The sequence below is a fragment of the Helianthus annuus genome, chromosome 10, assembly GCF_002127325.2.
Source record: "Helianthus annuus cultivar XRQ/B chromosome 10, HanXRQr2.0-SUNRISE, whole genome shotgun sequence".
Classification (NCBI taxonomy): domain Eukaryota; kingdom Viridiplantae; phylum Streptophyta; class Magnoliopsida; order Asterales; family Asteraceae; genus Helianthus; species Helianthus annuus.
Window position 1 is genome coordinate 58009942 of NC_035442.2, and position 22770 is coordinate 58032711.

The window sequence follows — 22770 nt, forward strand, 5'->3', positions numbered from 1 at the left end:
CATTTCTTGGACCATGTAGGAACATGTATGCGTATTTATTTAGATCATCCTATAGGTATCTAATACATACACATATAGCACATATTACATGCATTTGACAAGTTTCCAAAAATATTATTTTTACCAAAAATTATATATATATACATATATGGTTACATTTTTAACCATTTATTTTTGTAAAAGAATAAGTTTAAGTCTATAAAACTTATTGAATATTTAAGACTTAAATATTCTCATTAGGGTTTCCAAAATGATGTTTATGACCACTAATCGCGTTTAACCTTGTTAATCACCCATTAATCCCCTCTTTAATCGCGATTAGATTTTTAGAAATATTCGCCATAGTTTCCCCTAAAACTATGACATTTCCCATGTTATAAAAACTCGTTTGAATCGTAATCACAATCAATTTTTCAAATCAAGTTTCAATGTATCAACTTTTTATACTCGATAACATACACTTTAACCCTCATTTCCATGAACTTAACAAGTGTATTCTAACAACTTGATTATGACAAATAATTTTATATTTTTACTAGACTTTTAAATACATCATTTTTGCCATATGTTCAAATAAAGTTTCACACTTTAACCCCTTTGATTACTAGACTTTTTATGGTGATATTTCATAAAAATTGAGTTATTAAACTTAACTTGTAAGAACAAAGTTTAATAAACTTCCAAAATTAAGTGTTAAATCCATTTAAACACTTGTTTCTTTATGAAATCTAGAAATTATATAATTAGCTCATGAAAGTGAGTATGATGATCCTTCAAGATTTAAACATATCCATGTTTAAATCATATATTTATGTTCATCATGGTGAGATGAGCACTAATCTTGAATACTACAAGAATATACCCACAAGATCGTCATAAACATGAACTTTAACTCACTAATATTAACAGATGTCATCATAAATAACAAGATCACACAAACTAACTACACTAATCTACACATAACAACACATAATATGGTTAGATTTAGTGTTTATTAGCTTTGAGATTAGGGTTTTTGGGTTATATTTTTCTTTAGTTTCAAGATAATCAACTTGTACTTCTATAATCTAGACATAATAATAAGCTTAAAAATGGTGATTAGAAGACTTACAATATTGCACAATCTAGACAAGAAAATAAGAAGAAGATTAAACTCCAAAATGATCCTAATGAAGCTCCATGTTTTCTCCTTACATTAATGACCTTTAAAACCCTTGAAAGTGAGTAATTAAGGTGTTTAATGGTCATTTATTGTGGGTTTTGTGCTCTTCTTCTTTGGCCGAGATTTAGGAAGAGGTTGAGAGGAGTTTTGGTTTCACTTTTTGTGATAGGAAATGATGGAATGGTAAGTCTTCAAGTATGGTAAAATAATGGTGTAGGTTCATAATTTCAACAACTATCTACATAACCATACTCAAAATCTTGCAAAAATTCAAACAAGATCAAGTGGGTGGGAACCACTGGTTGACCGAATTTGACCATGGGGGGGGGGGGGGTACCATGTGAATTATTTTTATAAAAAAAATCATTAAAAAGTAGATATTTTGGTAATTAAGCAAAGTATGGTGATTAGGGGTATCTTTCACCATTAAGGGGTAATTAGGAATTCGGAACGTAAATTAATATTAACTAGTCCACTAAACTAGTAGAAATCATGTCTTGATACCTTGGATGCCTTTTGTTCGGTCGTCGGTGGGTTTACGGCACTTTTGTGGCGTACCGACGGACTTTGTCGCAAGATGTTATTTCACATTCGAACGATGTAGGAAGTGATTCCGAGTTCCAAATTTTGCTTAACTAGTTCGCCAGATTCTTCGTTTGCTTGTTTGGTGACAAAAACGTCGCCTACTAGTTCGTCGGTTCGCTAACGAACTATTTTAACGCAAAGCGATGTAATACCGGAAACTTGTGATTATGAACATTCCGTTGATATCATCTTATTGTTTTAGTGTGTTTTTCATCAAGTGACATTTTTCCGAAGTCCCGGAAATGCTTTGTTATAGGTTCGGACAGGTTAAAAATGGTATATTTTAAGCCGAAATGGACATTTTTGAGATTAGGGAGTTATACCGGAAAGTCTTGTTCCTTTGCAAGATGTGTTTTCATAATAATGTTTTCCTATATAAATGGACTCAGTTATGTTATCTGAGTGTCGTTTTTCAGTGTTTCGGTCTAATTTCACAGTTTGCTGGCATGAATAGTGTAACCGTGAATAGTGCACGCAGCACTTTCTACCAACACTTTTAGGACATTGTTTGCTTGGTTTCGCAATACGACGAAGACCAACATATGTTTTAGCTTTGTTTTCTTGTCCTAACACTGTTATCCAGTATACGACACAGTTACGTAATTAAATTATGCTAAATGCATGAGATTATGTAAATAAAATAGTGATTAGATTGTACGGAATTACCAGTTATTTGCCAGTTGTCAGATTCTCCCCCTGTTAAAAGAATTTCGTCCCGAAATTCAGGTTGAGCCATCCTTTGCAAGAGTCTTCTCGAACAGGTGGGGATATTTTGCCTTAATCTGATCTTCACGTTCCCAGGTGTACTCGGGTCCGTGACGTGAGTTCCAGCGGACCTTGACTAGTTCGATACGACTTCTCCTTGTCTTGTGGACTTTCCTGTCCATAACCTCGACGGGTTCTTCGGTAAGCTGGAGCGTTTCGTCTACATGAATTTCATCCGCTGGGATGATAACTGTCTCAACGGTCGGACTTTTCTTGAGATTCGATACATGAAATGTATCGTGTACATTGCTGAGTTCTTTTGGCAGTTTCAATTTGTACGCGACGGTACCGATCTTTTTTTTTTGGAATCTCAAATGGCCCAATGTATCTCGGGTTTAGTTTTCCGCGTTTCCCGAATCTAGCTATGCCTTTCCAAGGCGAGACTTTCAGTAAGACTTTGTCTCCAACCTCGAAGGATAGTGGTTTACGTCTTTTGTCCGCGTAGCTCTTTTTTCTATCACGAGCCGCCTTGATATGGTCCCGTATCTTTGCTATCTTTTCAGTAGTCTCTTGGACTAGTTCAGGGCCAACGAGTTGTTTGTCACCGACTTCTGTCCAACACAGTGGTGATCGGCACTTCTGTCCTTATAGTGCTTCGTATGGGGCGGCTTTGATGCTTGTGTGATATCTGTTATTATAGGAAAACTCTACCAGAGGTAAATGAGTATCCCAATTACCGCCTAAATCCATCACACAGGCACGAAGCATCTCTTCCACTGTTTGGATGGTTCGTTCTCTTTGTCCATCGGTTTGCGGATGAAATGGTGTGCTTAGATCCAAACGAGATCTAAGTGATTCTTGAAATGATTGCCATATTCTTGACACAAAGCGACCATCACGATCCGAGATTATCGAAATAGGCACTCCATGGCGTGCCACAATCTCGTTGAGGTAGATTTCAGCTAACTTCGCGGTACTGTCTTTTTCACGAATAGGTAGGAAGTGAGCCGACTTGGTTAATCGATCAACGATAACCCATATCATGTCATGACCTCGAGGGGTCCGTGGGAGTCCTGTAATGAAATCCATTGATATCTGCTCCCATTTCCAAACAGGAATATTGGTTTGTTGTAATAACCCAGATGGCTTTTGATATTCTGCCTTGACCTTTGCACAAGTTAGGCAATTCCCAACGTAGGTCGCAATGTCTCCCTTGAGATTAGGCCAATAACAGTGTTCTTTTAAGCCTTTATACATCTTATCGGATCCCGGATGTGTTGAATATTTCGACTTGTGTGCTTCGTCCAGCACCGAGTCTCATAGACCACCAAAGTATGGAATCTAGATCCTTTCCATCAAATATAAAGTGTCATATTTGTTCATTTCCATTTGTTTTTCCAATCCCCGCAAGGATTCCGCTTGGATGTTCTCCGGATTTAGGGTTTCTTATTGTGCATCGTGCACTCGAACCACAAAGTTCGTCTGAGTTGTCATTTCTAAAGTTCGTACCCATAATGTTTTGACTCGTTCCTTCCGGCTTAAAGCATCCGCCACACCGTTTGCCTTGCCCGGAGGGTACTTGATTTCACAGTCATAGTCATTGACAGTCCTACCCAATGACGCTGGGGCATGTTTAATTCCTTTTGATTGAATATATGTTGAATACTCTTATGATCGGTGAATATGTTACACTTAGTACCATGAAGATAGTGACGCCACATCTTTAAAGCGAATACCACTGCGCCCAACTCTAGGTCGTGAGTGGTATAATTCTTTTCATGGACTTTTAACTGTCGTGACGCGTACGCGATGACTTTCTCACGTTGCATTAACACACAACCCAAGCCTTGGTGCGATGCATCACAATACACCACAAAGTCATCGGTACTGTCCGGGAGTGATAAGATTGGCTCTTGACATAGTTTATCCTTGAGTGTTTGGAATGCCATTTCTTGTTTTTCACCCCAATCGAACTTTTTATCCTTTTGAGTGAGTGAGGTTAGCGGATGAGAAATTTTAGAAAAATTCTCAATGAATCTTTGATAGTATCCCGCTAAACCCATAAATTGTCTTACTTCTGTTGGGGTTTTTGGAGTGTTCCAGTTCTTTATGGCTTCTATCTTAGCTGGGTTAACAGGTATTCCGTTCTCGTTCACCACATGACCAAGAAATTGCACCTCGCGAATCCAAAATTCGCATTTTGAGAACTTTGCATACAATTGTTCTTTCTTAAGCAACTCCAAAATAGTTCTCAAGTGTTGTTCGTGTTCCGCCTCTGTCCGTGAGTATATCAAAATGTCATCAATGAATACGATCACGAACTTGTCGAGATATGGCTTACATACTCGGTTCATCAAATCCATGAATACGGCGGTGGCGTTTGTTAAGCCGAAAGGCATAACAAGGAACTCGTAATGCCCATAACGAGTCCTAAACGTTGTTTTAGGAATGCTTTCCTCTTGTATCCTCAACTGATGGTATCCGGATCTTAGGTCGATCTTGGAATAGAAGCTGGAACCTTGCAACTGATCGAACAAATCGTCGATCCTCGATAAAGGATACCGATTTTTGATAGTTAGCTTGTTTAGTTCTCTGTAATCGATGTACATTCGAAAGGTTCCGTCCTTCTTCTTGACAAGTAGCACCGGAGCTCCCCAAGGTGAGAAACTCGGTCTATTGTGTCACACCCGCTCGTAGCGGAAGCGCGAGGTGTGATCTGATCAGTTCTCATTGCATAACAATATAAGTGAACATACTAAATGAATAAAAACAAGCTCCAATGCCATTGTCATAATCGTTTCAAAAGAACGCAAATAAGTTAAATGTATTGGTTACAAACCATCAAATGAAAATAAGTTGTCATTGTTTTATACTTCGAAATGTAAGTCTTAAAATGTCAAGGCTTTGACCACTATATCACCGCAAAGAGGCGGTATATAACGGGCAAACCCTTTAAATGGTGGCATGGAGTCTTGATACTTGCTTTCCTTGACTGAAATGTCTGCATGGTCCACTAATTCCCTGAAATACATGTTATGTTTGAAAACATCAACAAAAGTTGGCGAGTTCATGCAGTTTAGTTGGATAAGATGTATCTGTAAAAATGTGAGTTGTATAAAATGTATCCATAAAATGTGAGTTGTATAAAATGTATCCATAAAATGTGAGTTGTATAAAATGTATCTGTATGTAATGATGTAGTATGTAAAGCGTCAATGAAATCGTTGATCATTAATGTTTCGCGAGGACATTAATATGTGTGACGAAAAAGGAAGCAATCCAACCCTAGACGATTTTATGCCGATTCCTATCGACTGGGACACAAAAGCACTCTTCCGTATGGGTCCACGACCAAGAGTGGGGCTCGCCAAAACCCATTAGATCTAACCACTTGTACCTAGGTCCAAACTGGATTAATGGTGCTTAGATGTATAACCCTAATTCGCACATGATCTAAGGTGTTTCATTCCCTAACTTTAACATACGTTGAACATGTATTTTCCCCGATAGTTGTAAAGTTGTAAAACATTTAAATGAATAGGGGACAAGAACTCACAGAATTGCGTCCGTGAATGGTAAGTAACTGTGATCTGACGTACGGTCGTCCTGAATAGTATCACCACCTACAAACGTTCTATATTTGTTAGACACTTCGGTCTTGTAATGACTTGAGTACAAGTCTTTTATCTTGAATATGTGTTAAGAATTGTATGTCTTTGTTATTCATTGAACTGTGTCTTAGATGTATTAATTGATAACTGTTTAGTGTATATATTTCGCCAAATATATATTCTTGTATCTCGTGAGTTGTATCATCGGGTCTTGTCCTCTGGATTTCATGTCTTGTATGAATAAATTGTATAATTGTATTTTTACCAATTTATATGTCATTGGGCTTAGCCCAAGAATTCATGTTGTTGGGCCAAAATAGTGTTGGGCTTCAATAGTGTTGGGCCTAAATAGTGTTGGGCCTAAATAGTGTTGGGCCTCTATAGTGTTGGGCCTAAATAGTGTTGGGCCTAAATAGTGTTGGGCCTCAATAGTGTTGGGCTTAAATAGTGTTGGGCCTCAATAGTGTTGGGCCTAAATAGTGTTGGGCCTCAATAGTGTTGGGCCCAAATGTTATTGGGCTTTATGTTGTTGGGCCTTGGCCCATATGTTGGGTATTGGGCTTAGCCCATAAGTTTTGGTATTGGGCTTAGCCCATGTATTTATGTTAAGCCCATTTAGGATGATAAGCCCATTTGTAAAAATAGCCCATTTGTTATAAGAGAAGCCCATTTGTTAAAAATATATTCTTTCATTTTTATAAAAATTACTAAGTATAGGCTTTTTAGTTAAAAGAATACACAATAGTTTTTATAAGTTTCAAAACATTCGGATATTGTTTTCGGTGATGTGTATGTATTCGTGTCGAAAGATCGCCTAAACGTCGTAGTAACTTCCTCGGAATGGCGAGATGTTCATAGATTCGCCCGTCGTCCGTTTTGACCATAAGTTGTGTTTGAAAGCTCGGAATGTCCGTAAGGTGTTTATAAGATGTATTTAAATGTAGTCTTGTAAGACTTTAGTCGAAATGTACATTGTGTTCATTTGTATCATTGTATTCAAGTTCCTAGTTATCATAAATATAACTAATACAAACAAATGACACATAGCACATAAGTTGTTAAGTTAACTAAATATATATTTTCTCAAAAATATATATTTATATCAAACTTTGCTTTTATAAAAACTATTCTTTGAAATCTTTTTAATCTAATAAAGATTTTGTCAAAAATAATAGTTTTTGTAACTTACGATTTTTAAGAAAAACTTGGCCATATTTTATTAGAAATATGGACTTTGCCATGTTTAATAAAAACACATCTTTTTCTTATAAAATCACCACTAATCTTCTCATATTTTTCTTAATAAAAACATATGAGATTTATAACATAACTTATCAAGATGAACTCGTAATCATGTAGGGTTTTGGTATGATCTTTACATATGTTTACTAGTCCAAAAATCATATTTTACTTCTAGTTTTAACAAGCTTTTCATAAAAACCCATCTTGTATGTTTTCTTTTTATAACTTGTAAAAGCATTATTTTTTTTGTTAACAACCTTATATACTTTAACAAAATCAAAGATCATGATCCTCCATCTAAACATTTATGTTTAACAAAACCCTTAAACATTTTCATGTACACTTGTTAGATTATGTTTTTAAACATCATCTAACAAGTTATTTTTATGCTAATCATCAAAACTAGATCAAATATGCAAGTAATCATCTTTAACTCACAACATAAACACACTTTTATATCATGATTATTATTTTGCTTCTTTATATTTTCATCTTGTTTTGTATTGTTGTTTTAGTTATAAGTTGTTCTTTAACAATAAATACATAAACAAGTATGAAAATAAAGGATTTAGAAGTCTCACTTCTAGCTCTTGGCTAGGGATGATCTAGGTGAAAATAAGAAGCAAAGAAGATGAAGATTTGATGGTTGAAAGCTCTTAGATGAATGGAAATGCTTGCTTCAACTTGTGGTTGTCTTAGATCCTCCTAAGTTCCATGAAAATGCATCTTGATCATCATGAAAGTGGCTTGAAAATGAAGATGGGGGAGGGGTGTTCTTGACCGAAAATGGGGTGTTGTTGGGAGCTTTTGGTGCTGTGAAGATAGGAGGTGAAATGCATGAATGAAAGGGTTAGAAAAAGAAGGTAACTAGTTGCTACAATGATCACATTTCACCACTTGTATCAAGTTGCAACATGAAGTAAATATCTAGATATTATTGGTAACAAGTTGAAAGAAAAGTGGGGCCCACAAGGGGTGTTGCAACCGTGAATGGGGGGGGGTTCCCTTTGCTTTTCCTTCTTGAATTACTTAGTAAAAATGCTAGAGTTCTTAGTTAGATGTTTTAGGTAGTTTATAAGTATAAGTGTTTAAGTGTTTAAAGGGTGTTAAATGATCATTACTAGACCAAAATGATCTGATTAACACTAGATGACCATTAAAAAAAAGATTTGATATCGTTCGGACATTTGTTTCGAATTGTTTCGGTTAGATGTTATTTGAACGCTAAGTTGCGAAACATGTGTGAATTGATGTAGTTATTGGCTCGGATATTACCCGAATGTATCCTCACATGAATTATATGTCAAATAATATTTTTACATGTCGTAAAAATATTAGAAAGCTGATTTCAGCAGAATTTCTGCGGAAAAAATGTTGAAATCATCGCTTTTAGTGCTTTTCGGGCAATTTTTAGTGTTATCGGACTTCGGAAAGGATTTAAATCAAACCCTTGTATTCCTGGTTAGGGTTTAATATATATAAGATGTTGGACTTTCGTCTAAGTCCTAAAGATGTCGTTTAGATGATTTTCTGCGGATTCTGCTTTTTCGTCAGAATACTAGTTTATTAGGTGCTTTTCTAGTAGTTTCGATGCATTGTTTAAACTGTTCCAAATGTACTTAATAAAAATGAGTCATATGCATCCTAAGTAAGTATTCCTTGAGTATTCTATGTGTATGTCATGAAATAAGCAGTTCGGATGTTCAAAATGAATAAAAAATGTAGCTAAAAATGTAGCTAAAATGAGTATTTTAAGTGTGAAAAGTTACCGTAAAGTGGCAGTTGTCACATTCTCCCCCTGTTATTAAGAATTTCGTCCCGAAATTCAAGCTGAGTCGTCCTTTGCAGGAGTATTCTCGAACAGGCAGGGGTATTTTGGTTTTGATTTGATCTGTACGTTCCCAAATATATACGGGTCCGTGTCGAGAGTTCCAACGAATTTTTAACTAATATGTTACGACTCCTTCGTATTTTCTGGACCTCCCGGTCCATGACCTTAACAGGTGCTTTATGAATTGGAGTTTGTCATCAATGTGAACTTCATCCGCCGGGATGATAACCGTTTCTTGTGTTGGACTCTTCTTAAGATTCGACACATGAAATATGTCGTGTACACTACTTAGTTCTTCTAGTAACTTCAGTTTGTAGGAAACGGTGCCAATCTTTTCTAAGATTTCAAAGGGTCCTACATAACGGGGGTTAAGCTTTCCACATTTGCCGAAACTTGCTACGCCCTTCCAAGGTGAGACTTTCAAAAAGGCCTTATCTCCGACCTCGAAAGATAATGGCTTCCGTCTCCTGTCTGCGTAGCTCTTTTATCGATCGCGAGCCGCCTTGATACTGTCTCTGATCTAAAGATTTTATCCGTAGTCTTTTGGACTAAATCCGGTCTGATTAGTTGTTTATCGCCCGCTTCCGCCCAACATAGCGGAGAGCGACACTTTCGACCATAGAGAGCTTCAAACGGTGCAGCTTGTATACTTGTATGGTAGCTGTTGTTGTAGGAAAACTCAACCAAAGGAAAATTAGTATCCCAATTGCCGCCCAAATCCATAACACACGCACGAAGCATATCTTCGAGTGTTTGGATTGTCCGTTCACTCTGGCCGTCAGTTTGTGGATGAAAAGTCGTACTTAGATTTAAATGAGATCCAAAGGCCTGTTGGAATGACTTCCAAATTCTTGACACAAAGCGATCGTCTCGGTCTGAGATGATTGAAATAGGCACTCTATGACGAGCCACTATTTCCTTGAGATACAAAGTCTATCGATGATTACTCAATCATGTCATGACTGCATGAAGTCCTGGATAACTTCGTAATGAAGTCCATCGATATTTGTTCCCATTACCAAACAGGAATGTCGGGTTGTTGTAACAAGTCTGAGGGATTTTGCTATTCGACTTTGACTTTCGCGCAAGTCAAGCATTCTCCGACATAAGTCGCGATATCACTTTTGAGGTTAGACCACCAATAGTATTCTTTCAATACTTAGGCCTATGTGCTTCCTCAACATATCATCTCGAAGGCTGCCAAAGAATGGAACCCAATTTCGACCCATAAGGTATAAAGTTCCATCTTCTTTCGGCACTAATTGTTCCTTCATGCCTTGAAGTGTTTCTGCTTGAATATGCTCTTCCTTGAGCGCTTGTGAATCATCTTCTCTAATGCTTGAACTCTCAGTGTTCTAACTCGCTCCTTGCGGCGCAAGGCGTCAGCTACAACGTTTGCCTTGCCCGGATGGTACTTTATTTCACAATCGTAGTCGTTCAACAATTCAACCCAATATCGTTGACGCATATTTAATTCTCTTTGGTTGAATATGTGTTGAAGATTTTTATGATCCGTGAAAAATAATGCATTGAGTACCATATAAATAATGTCGTCATATTTTGAAAGCGAATACCACCGTACCTAACTCGAGGTCGTGAGTGGTATAGTTATTTTCATGAACTTTCAGTTGACGTGATGCGTACGCGATAACTTTATCCCGTTGCATAAGTACGCAACCCAATCCTTGATGCGAAGCATCACAGTAAACTACGAAGTCATCGGTACCATCGGGTAGTGATAAGATTGGTGCATCGCCCAACTTATCCTTGAGAAGTTGACATGATTCTTCTTGTTTCTCGATTTAGGTGAGGGAGGTTAGCGGTTGAGAAAACTTTAGAAAAATTCTCTATAAATCTCCGATAGTACCCTGCTAATCCCAAGAATTATCGGACTTCAGTTGGAGTCTTGGGCGCTCCCCAGTTCTTAATTGCTTCGATCTTGGAGGTGTCTACTTGAATGCCTTTCTTGTTCACTATCTGCCCGAGAAATTGTACTTCACGGATCCAAAACTCACATTTGTGTCTCCTTCTTGAGTAGTTCTAAAATGGTCCTCAAATGTTGCCATGCTCAGCTGCTGATCGCAAGTATATCAAAATGTCATCAATGAACACTATGTCGAATTTGTCGAGATACGACTTGCACACGTGGTTCATTAAATCCATGAAGACCGCTAGTGCGTTCGTTAAACCAAAATCATAATGAGAAACTCGTAATAACCATAACGAGTTTTTAAAAGCCGCTTTCGGTGTGCTTTCCTCTTGAATTCGTAACTGATGATACTCCGATCGTAAGTCTATCTTAGAGTAGAAGCTTGAACCTTTAATAAACCATTTGAGTTAGTTGGAAATTCATTTGCAACATGGTTTAGAAATATGCATTTCCATTCATCGAAATGTTGTGCACTTTTGCAAACTTGTATGTCTTTCCACCCCCAAAACCTTTATAAAGATGTATATTGGTAAAGAGTGGGGGTTATGAATTCACAATATCCTTGTTCGGTCAACTACAAGGTTCAGAAGGTGCTAATCGATATGGGGATTTGGCTATGGGTGCGGTTCACGATACCAAGTCGATATGTAACTCGACTTGTCGATATGGTTATAGTCCCGGCAAGTCTTCAGGAAAGACTTCGGGAAACCCTTTTACCACTGGATTATCTGTCAACTTCGGCCCAACGGCCTTCTTGTCGACAACATGTGCCAGAAAGGCAACACAACCTTTCTGTAAGCACTTCTTTGCCTTCATGCAATTGGTTAATCCACAATGGTGTATCGTGATTCTCTCCATGATTAATAAGTGTCCCTTTGTTCAGTAGTGGTAGGCGAATGACCTTTTCATGACAAAAAAAACTTTGGCTTGGTTATCGGATAACCAATCTATGCTAACCACTACATCGAAACTACCTAACTCAACGGTAAGAGATCAATACTGAGTCTTCGCTCGCCAAGTTCCAAGGAACATCCTCTAACAACTTTCCCTGACTCGACTAGTTTACCGTATATCGATTCTATAGAATGAGGAGACGTCTAGCTTACTTGGCTCTAGGCCAAGTACATTTGGAATTCTGTGAGGAGAGGACTTCACTCTATATTTTTAGGAACCCTATGTTTAAATGTAGGATAACCCAATCCATATGTTTAGATGTTGGATAATCCAACCATATGTTTAGATGTTGGATAACCCAACCATATGTTTAGATGTTGGATAACCCAACCATATGTTTAGATGTAGGATAACCGAATCCCTAATTGTAGCTAGGACAATCTCGTCCCTAGCCATGAAACTCATGTATGTGAAATATTGATATGGAGCTAAAATTGGCACCGGTATCAAATAACATGGATGTGAAATGTTGGTTGATTGGAAACGTGTCGAGTAACTACTATTTGAGTGATTGAGGTAGGGTGGGATGATGCGGTCATGCCTCGAATCTCCGGGGCTAAATCCCATATGTAACGCGTAATGCGTTTGAATTTGGGTGTTACATTGTATGGAAACAACCCTTGAGATATCGTGAAAGCCTCGAGTGTAACAAACAACATTGGCTCTAATCATGATCGAGTTCAAGAATTTTTTTTTTCCAACCTTTGAATTTAAATCAGCGAGCAATACTCTTCTCGTATAAGATCCTTGAGTTCTTCCCCCGATAAACTCTTCACTGTATCCCTTCCTAGCTTTTGTACATGGGGGTTCCTCCAAGTTAAGGCCGCGTTCAGCAGGAGACTTTCTCTATTTATCTAATTGTCTACTCAGGAATACATTTCCTAGCATGACTAACTGACTTCATTGTCTTTATTTGGCAGACCGAACCTACCGCACCTCTCGTATTAACGAGGTCTTGCGGGTTACAGTCCGGAGAAAGTCTTAAAATTAAGGCCTTGTGTGATCGCATCTTCAGGAGTGGCATTGCTACTCATTCCCGATCCATCAAGATTTGAACCACTTGAACTACCAGTACCACCAGTATCGTCACTAGTGTCGTCTCGATTGACCTCATGTTGTGCAATTTCTGCACCCTTGTGTTGTTCCATAAGAACTTTAGTTTGACTGTGAGATGTTGATTAGTTAACCCTTTTTTTGGGTATAGACCATCCTCCTGGCGCCATGATCTTTTTAATATACAACATTAAAAGAATCTAGACATATATTTTGGATAAATATAGTCTATCATGTGTCCAAGAATGAAGAAGGAAATTGGTCATAAAATCCTCAAGATCGTATTGTTCATACATGTTTGAATAAATGATAATGTGGATAACCGCAACCAATATGCGTAGAGCCTCTTGCGTGTATTCGTCATATGTTTAAGTGGAAAACGAAATAATCTGTTGAGGAGGGGAAACCAAACAGTGGCCTCCGTCCCTATATTAGTTGTCCATGTGACGAATATTGTAATAGTGGTTGAGCTTCACGAGCTCCAACAAGATCATTAAGATCTTCATAGATGTCGAATAGAATGCAATTAGGGAGTTGTAGCATGGCTCATGCCATATTATCCCTTGGATAAGACAAATGTCAAATGACGGAATTTATTGTATTCATTTCCAGTAAATAAGATAAGGTGTCATAGACACCAAGGAACCAACTCATGTACAAGAATTCTAGAATGTTGAGGAAAGATCCTCCATGAGTGGTTAACAAGTTTTGTTTGTTTAGATGACTAGTCTCGAAAAACTCGTGTTGTAGATCGAATGTTAGGTGCGAACAATACGTATCGTCTTCCTGTATTGTATTGTAGGGTGTTATAGTAACCATGTCGGATAGTGTTCTAATGGATTTAAACTTAAACAACTTAAGAATTTTGAATGGATAGTGATCACTAGTATTGCCCGTAGAGTCCACCAGGATTTCCATGCACTACAAGTTGTTATTACGTGGGCCCCCGTAATAATAAATTGCCTTGCATGGTCACCCTAGCATTCTCTCGTTCAAGACAGACGACCAGTCAGAGAGAGGACACTATTGTCTATATATACCATCAACATAGAAGGGACCTTCGTGATAGTTCACGTGTCAACGTCCGTTGACATTTCTCGTGGAAAGGCACGGCGTTAAATGAAATAAAAATAGAGAGAATTTGTAAAGATAACAACTGGAAGGGCGCCTTCAAGATGTGTACTTCATCTTCCTGGACTGGACAAGAGTGTTGTCAATCATGATTTGTATGATCCACAGGTACCTCGTCCCACTAATGGAGTTATTGTCCAAGGCTGCCACCTCCGCCTCATCATCACTACTAAAGTCAGGCTTCTCAGCATCCGTGAGAAAGCAGCCATCTTCTACGGGATCAATGCTTTATGGCGTCACTTAGGGACCACATTCGCCATAAGCTCTGCAGTAGACGTGAGGTCGATATTCTCATAGAAGATGTATTGTATAAAGTATGTTATGTTTTGAAATAGAGTATTTTGTCTTGTGTAAAAGATGTCGTGTCTTAACCATGTTATGTGTGTCAAGGATGACATTGGAATTCGAAGTTGAAGGCATTTCGTTCTTGCCAAAGTATTTCGTACAACACATATATAAATGAATCATATAAAATCCTATCTAACAAGGATTTCTATCTTGTATAAGCTGAACTTGTAAACTGTTTATAATGCGTAAAATGATAATGTAATGCGTTGTAGGCACATAGTCTGTTAATGTAATGTGTCTACTTCTCATAGACTTCACCCATGGAAATGTCCTCGCTTGATTTATGTGAAGTGAATTTTTGTTGTAGTGGACCATGAAAAATGTTTATGCAATGAAAACCTTTTAACCTGTCCAATTTTATTTGTAATTTGTTCAACATGAACAAGAGGTTTTCGTGAGAGGTCCCTAGTGATTGTAGACTTAGACTCGAGAAAGAATCCTGGTTCACTACAATCGATGCTCTGATACCAACCTGTCACACCCGCTCGTAGCGGAAGCGCGAGGTGTGATCTGATCAGTTCTCATTGCATAACAATATAAGTGAACATACTAAATGAATAAAAACAAGCTCCAATGCCATTGTCATAATCGTTTCAAAAGAACGCAAATAAGTTAAATGTATTGGTTACAAACCATCAAATGAAAATAAGTTGTCATTGTTTTATACTTCGAAATGTAAGTCTTAAAATGTCAAGGCTTTGACCACTATATCACCGCAAAGAGGCGGTATATAACGGGCAAACCCTTTAAATGGTGGCATGGAGTCTTGATACTTGCTTTCCTTGACTGAAATGTCTGCATGGTCCACTAATTCCCTGAAATACATGTTAAGTTTGAAAACATCAACAAAAGTTGGCGAGTTCATGCAGTTTAGTTGGATAAGATGTATCTGTAAAATGTGAGTTGTATAAAATGTATCCATAAAATGTGAGTTGTATAAAATGTATCCATAAAATGTGAGTTGTATAAAATGTATCTGTATGTAATGATGTAGTATGTAAAGCGTCAATGAAATCGTTGATCATTAATGTTTCGCGAGGACATTAATATGTGTGACAAAAAAGGAAGCAATCCAACCCTAGACGATTTTATGCCGATTCCTATCGACTGGGACACAAAAGCACTCTTCCGTATGGGTCCACGACCAAGAGTGGGGCTCTCCAAAACCCATTAGATCTAACCACTTGTACCTAGGTCTAAACTGGATTAATGATGCTTAGATGTATAACCCTAATTCGCACATGATCTAAGGTGTTTCATTCCCTAACTTTAACATACGTTGAACATGTATTTTCCCCGATAGTTGTAAAGTTGTAAAACATTTAAATGAATAGGGGACATGAACTCACAGAATTGCGTCCGTGAATGGTAAGTAACTGTGATCTGACGTACGGTCGTCCTGAATAGTATCACCACCTACAAACGTTCTATATTTGTTAGACACTTCGGTCTTGTAATGACTTGAGTACAAGTCTTTTATCTTGAATATGTGTTAAGAATTGTATGTCTTTGTTATTCATTGAACTGTGTCTTAGATGTATTAATTGATAACTGTTTAGTGTATATATTTCGCCAAATATATATTCTTGTATCTCGTGAGTTGTATCATCGGGTCTTGTCCTCTGGATTTCATGTCTTGTATGAATAAATTGTATAATTGTATTTTTACCAATTTATATGTCATTGGGCTTAGCCCAAGAATTCATGTTGTTGGGCCAAAATAGTGTTGGGCTTCAATAGTGTTGGGCCTAAATAGTGTTGGGCCTAAATAGTGTTGGGCCTCTATAGTGTTGGGCCTAAATAGTGTTGGGCCTAAATAGTGTTGGGCCTCAATAGTGTTGGGCTTAAATAGTGTTGGGCCTCAATAGTGTTGGGCCTAAATAGTGTTGGGCCTCAATAGTGTTGGGCCCAAATGTTATTGGGCTTTATGTTGTTGGGCCTTGGCCCATATGTTGGGTATTGGGCTTAGCCCATAAGTTTTGGTATTGGGCTTAGCCCATGTATTTATGTTAAGCCCATTTAGGATGATAAGCCCATTTGTAAAAATAGCCCATTTGTTATAAGAGAAGCCCATTTGTTAAAAATATATTCTTTCATTTTTATAAAAATTACTAAGTATAGGCTTTTTAGTTAAAAGAATACACAATAGTTTTTATAAGTTTCAAAACATTCGGATATTGTTTTCGGTGATGTGTATGTATTCGTGTCGAAAGATCGCCTAAACGTCGTAGTAACTTCCTCGGAATGGCGAGATGTTCATAGATTCGCCCGTCGTCCGTTTTGACCATAAGTTGTGTTTGAAAGCTCGGAATGTCCGTAAGGTGTTTATAAGATGTATTTAAATGTAGTCTTGTAAGACTTTAGTCGAAATGTACATTGTGTTCATTTGTATCATTGTATTCAAGTTCCTAGTTATCATAAATATAACTAATACAAACAAATGACACATAGCACATAAGTTGTTAAGTTAACTAAATATATATTTTCTCAAAAATATATATTTATATCAAACTTTGATTTTATAAAAACTATTCTTTGAAATCTTTTTAATCTAATAAAGATTTTGTCAAAAATAATAGTTTTTGTAACTTACGATTTTTAAGAAAAACTTGGCCATATTTTATTAGAAATATGGACTTTGCCATGTTTAATAAAAACACATCTTTTTCTTATAAAATCACCACTAATCTTCTCATATTTTTCTTAATAAAAACATATGAGATTTATAACATAACTTATCAAGATGAACTCGTAATCATGTAGGGTTTTGGTATGATCTTTACATATGTTTACTAGTCCAAAAATCATATTTTACTTCTAGTTTTAACAAGCTTTTCATAAAAACCCATCTTGTATGTTTTCTTTTTATAACTTGTAAAAGCATTATTTTTTTTGTTAACAACCTTATATACTTTAACAAAATCAAAGATCATGATCCTCCATCTAAACATTTATGTTTAACAAAACCCTTAAACATTTTCATGTACACTTGTTAGATTATGTTTTTAAACATCATCTAACAAGTTATTTTTATGCTAATCATCAAAACTAGATCAAATATGCAAGTAATCATCTTTAACTCACAACATAAACACACTTTTATATCATGATTATTATTTTGCTTCTTTATATTTTCATCTTGTTTTGTATTGTTGTTTTAGTTATAAGTTGTTCTTTAACAATAAATACATAAACAAGTATGAAAATAAAGGATTTAGAAGTCTCACTTCTAGCTCTTGGCTAGGGATGATCTAGGTGAAAATAAGAAGCAAAGAAGATGAAGATTTGATGGTTGAAAGCTCTTAGATGAATGGAAATGCTTGCTTCAACTTGTGGTTGTCTTAGATCCTCCTAAGTTCCATGAAAATGCATCTTGATCATCATGAAAGTGGCTTGAAAATGAAGATGGGGGAGGGGTGTTCTTGACCGAAAATGGGGTGTTGTTGGGAGCTTTTGGTGCTGTGAAGATAGGAGGTGAAATGCATGAATGAAAGGGTTAGAAAAAGAAGGTAACTAGTTGCTACAATGATCACATTTCACCACTTGTATCAAGTTGCAACATGAAGTAAATATCTAGATATTATTGGTAACAAGTTGAAAGAAAAGTGGGGCCCACAAGGGGTGTTGCAACCGTGAATGGGGGGGGGGTTCCCTTTGCTTTTCCTTCTTGAATTACTTAGTAAAAATGCTAGAGTTCTTAGTTAGATGTTTTAGGTAGTTTATAAGTATAAGTGTTTAAGTGTTTAAAGGGTGTTAAATGATCATTACTAGACCAAAATGATCCGATTAACACTAGATGACCATTAAAAAAAAGATTTGATATCGTTCGGACATTTGTTTCGAATTGTTTCGGTTAGATGTTATTTGAACGCTAAGTTGCGAAACATGTGTGAATTGATGTAGTTATTGGCTCGGATATTACCCGAATGTATCCTCACATGAATTATATGTCAAATAATATTTTTACATGTCGTAAAAATATTAGAAAGCTGATTTCAGCAGAATTTCTGCGGAAAAATGTTGAAATCATCGCTTTTAGTGCTTTTCGGGCAATTTTTAGTGTTATCGGACTTCGGAAAGGATTTAAATCAAACCCTTGTATTCCTGGTTAGGGTTTAATATATATAAGATGTTGGACTTTCGTCTAAGTCCTAAAGATGTCGTTTAGATGATTTTCTGCGGATTCTGCTTTTTCGTCAGAATACTAGTTTATTAGGTGCTTTTCTAGTAGTTTCGATGCATTGTTTAAACTGTTCCAAATGTACTTAATAAAAATGAGTCATATGCATCCTAAGTAAGTATTCCTTGAGTATTCTATGTGTATGTCACGAAATAAGCAGTTCGGATGTTCAAAATGAATAAAAAATGTAGCTAAAAATGTAGCTAAAATGAGTATTTTAAGTGTGAAAAGTTACCGTAAAGTGGCAGTTGTCACATATTGAATCCTTTCTCAAACATTTCCTGAAGCTGAGTAGATAATTCCTGCATCTCCGAGGGTGTGAGTCTATATGAAGCTTTCGCCACCGGTGCAGCTCCTGGCACAAGATCGATACTGAATTCGACTTGTCCCTGCGGAGGTAGTCCCAGCAAGTCTTCTGGAAAGACTTCAGGGTATTCCCTTTCCACAGGGATGTCCTCCACCTTGCGCTACTCGGCCTTCTTGTCGACCACATGGACAAGAAAGGCGATGCATCCTGTTCTTACATTCTTCCGAGCCTTCATACAGTTGTTGGTCAGCAGCCGTGTGTCGTGTTTCTCTCCGTGCACCAAAAGATGTTCTCTTGTCAGACAGGGGGAAAAAGAATAATAGTTTTCGCAGCACAACTACTTCTGCTTGGTTGTCGGCCAACCAGTCTATGCCAGAAGTTAAGTCGTAACAACCTAATTGAATGAGTGAAAAGTCGTTACTGAATTTTCGTGCTCCAAGTTCGAGTGTGCGTTCTTTGATGTCTTTCCTGACTTGACTAATTTACCATTGGTCAATCCTATTGAATGGGAGGACGTCTTGTTTACTTGACTCGGCCAAGCATACTTTGAATTTTATGGGGATGAAGCTAATACCGACAACGGTGTTAAACAACACGGACGCAACGGGTCGGTTGATAGGAACATATCGGTGACCCTTAATGACTTCACTTGACTTTGCTAATTCCTCATTAGCTAACTTGATAGAGCAAGACATGTTTGACCTACATGACTCTAATTCGTGTATATGCTTAGTATCTAAAGACACTAAGTTAAGCCGACGTTGGTATCCAAAGAATTGATACATGATGGTTGTAAGGTAGAGCATACCCCAAGACTTGCTTACTCACTAGCTTGATTCATCCTTAACCATCCATGCTCGTAGTGACCTCCTTGCCATAGTAATAACCACCTCGTTCATTCTTAAATATAGCTAACTCATTAGTTTCTGTTTTGTGCCAAGTCTCACCACACTGCTACTCTTGTCACTTTTGCAAGTGCCCTCATGATGAAAGTTTCACCTATCTCATTTCGAATTTTGACAAGTTATTAGCATACTTCTTAATGAGAGCATCGATTATGGCAGTACCCCTTCGCTTTGCTTGTCACGGGATTTCTCTTTCTCTTAACACCCTCCTTGGGCAGTCCCCCATCCTCACCACATCCTTGGTGAGACTAACTGAGAGAGTTACTTGAAAATAAATCTAGGTAGGGTGACATGATGTGATCATGATTCGGATCTCAGGGCTAAACCCCAAATGTAGCGCTCAGTGCGTTCAGATTCGAGTGTTATCCAATATGCAATCAATCCTTGCCAGATTGTAGAGGCGTCAGGGTAACTATCAACATTAGCTCTAATCATGATCAAGTTCTAGAGCTCGGTTCCCAAACATGGAATTTTTCCACTAGGGAGCAATACTCTTCTCGCATAAGATTCTTGAGTTCTTCCCACAATAACCTCTTTGTTGTATTACTCCCTATAGTTTGCACTTGGAGATTCCACCAAGTTAACGCCTCATTCAACAGAAGGCTATTCGTTTACCAAAACGTTTACTTAGGAGTACATTTATTAGCAAGGTTAACTGACTTCCTTGTCTTTATCTAGCGGATAGAACTCACCGCACCTTCCATATCAATGAGGTCTCACGGCTTATAATCTGGAAAAGCCTTAGGATTAAAATCTGGTGTGATTGCATCTCCAAGTGTGGCATTGCCACTCGTTCTCGTCCCATCGGGATTTGAACCACTTGAACTACCGGTACCATCAGTACCATCACTAGTGTCGACTCGACAACCTCATATTGTTCCATATGACCTCTAGTTCAACTTTAATAATAGGGTGCTGATTAACTGACCCTCTTCTAGGCGTAGATTTTCTTGTCGACACCACGTTGTTTCCGATACATAGTATCATTGGGTCTAGGCTTTTATTTGGACAGATATAGCCTACCATGCGCCTAAGAATTAAGAATGTGATTGGTCATGGAAACCACAAGACAGCATTGCTTAGGTATGTTTGAACAACGATATTCATGAATAAACGCATTCCAAAATGCATAGTACCTCTTGAGTGTATTAGCCATATGCCTAAATGGGAACAGAAGTAATTCGTTGAGGAGGAGAAACCAACCCAGCGGTCGTCTCCAATCTTTTTTTACAACGTGTATTCCATACTTCCTGGATCACAATCGTCCAAAGTGGGAAAAATCCTTCGCCGCATTAGCCCGTGTGACAAATGCATTGATACCCCTTAAGCTCCACGAGGTTCGACAAAATTGTTATAGTTTCCATAGATGTCGAATAATACAATTAAGGGGTTCTAGCTTGGCTCATGCCATAGTATCCCTTGGAATAAGACAAATATCAAACGACAGAGTTTAATGTAATCATCTTCGATAACTAAGATAAGGTAAGGTGTCATAGACACCAAAGAACCAGCCCATGTACAAGAATTTCGAGAATGTTGAGGAAAAATCCTCCATGAGTGGCTAACGAGTTTTGTTTGCTTTCGATGACTAGTCTCAGACGACTCGTGTTATAGATCGAATGTTAAGTGCAAACAATACGTGTAGTCTTCCTGTATCGTAGAGTGTTATAGTAACCATTCCGGTTAGTGTTCTACTAGATAGAATTTGAACAACTTAAGAACTTCGAATGGATAGTGATCTCTTGGTTTGACCCGCAGAGCCCACTAGGATTCCCATGCACTACAAGTTGTTATTACGTGGGCCCCCGTAATAATAAATTGTCTTACATGGTCACCCCAATGTCTCTCGTTCAAAGCAGACGATCAGTCAGAGAGAGGAGTCTATTGTCTACATACCTTCAACATAGAAGGGACCTTCGTGCAGGTCCACGTGCCAATGCCCCTTGTCATTATTCGTGAAAGGGCACAACATTAGTTTAAAAAGAATTCATAATAATAACCACTGGAGGGGAACCTTCAAGATGAATACCTCATCTTCCTTTCCTTAACAAGAATGTAATCAATCATGACCTTTATGAATCTCAGGGACCTCTTCCCACTAGTAGAGTTGTTTTCCAAGGCTACCACCTTCGCCTCATTGTCACAACCGAAGCTAGACATATACTACCCGAGGGAAGCAACCATCTTCCACGGAATCAATGCTTTAGGGTCTCAATTAGGGACCACTTCCGCCAAGGCTTCGTAATAGACGCGAGGTCGTCATTCTCATCGAGTGAGTTAAGTGTGATAATAGAATTCATAGTCGAAGGTATTTTCATTCATGGCAAATATTCCATACAACACATATATAAATATATTATACATATATAATTAATCACTAAATCTCATGTTGTTTTTATTCTCATGTTTCACATGTAAGCCTTAGTGTTTTCAAGTCTATTCCGTATAGACGAAACTCGTATTGAACCATATCAGTTACTTATGATTGAGCCTGCGTGATAGATCCTCATGTTATAGTGACACAATGAAAACCTTTTGTCATTTTGTCATACTTTTTGAAATCATCTATGTAATGTTATCAACTTTGTTTTCATGTGAGAGCCCTTGGTGATTGTAGACCAAACTTTATAAAAGTTTGTCCCCGGTTCACTACAATCGGAGCTCTGATACCAATTTGTCACACCCTGCTAGTTGAGGAAGCGTGTTGCGTGTGACGTAAGAAAGGTAATCATTGCATCCAATCATGTATCACCGGCTCAAGACTTGTTTCCTGAAATACATGTAGTTTTAAAAAGTCAACAAAAGTTGAGCGAGTTCATGCAGTTT

General features: G+C 37.6%; 2 long non-coding RNA genes across 2 annotated transcripts; both read right to left on the reverse strand.

Annotated features, from left to right (window-relative positions):
* Nucleotides 1-5433: 5433 nt before the first annotated feature.
* Nucleotides 5434-8110, reverse strand: LOC118483080. Its single transcript, XR_004869553.1, has 3 exons — nucleotides 7887-8110; nucleotides 6009-6075; nucleotides 5434-5473 (listed from the first exon to the last, which is right to left on the reverse strand). It is a non-coding gene; the product is annotated as an uncharacterized LOC118483080 (long non-coding RNA).
* A 7217-nt stretch (nucleotides 8111-15327) lies between these two features.
* Nucleotides 15328-18003, reverse strand: LOC118483078. Its single transcript, XR_004869552.1, has 3 exons — nucleotides 17780-18003; nucleotides 15902-15968; nucleotides 15328-15367 (listed from the first exon to the last, which is right to left on the reverse strand). It is a non-coding gene; the product is annotated as an uncharacterized LOC118483078 (long non-coding RNA).
* Nucleotides 18004-22770: the final 4767 nt, after the last annotated feature.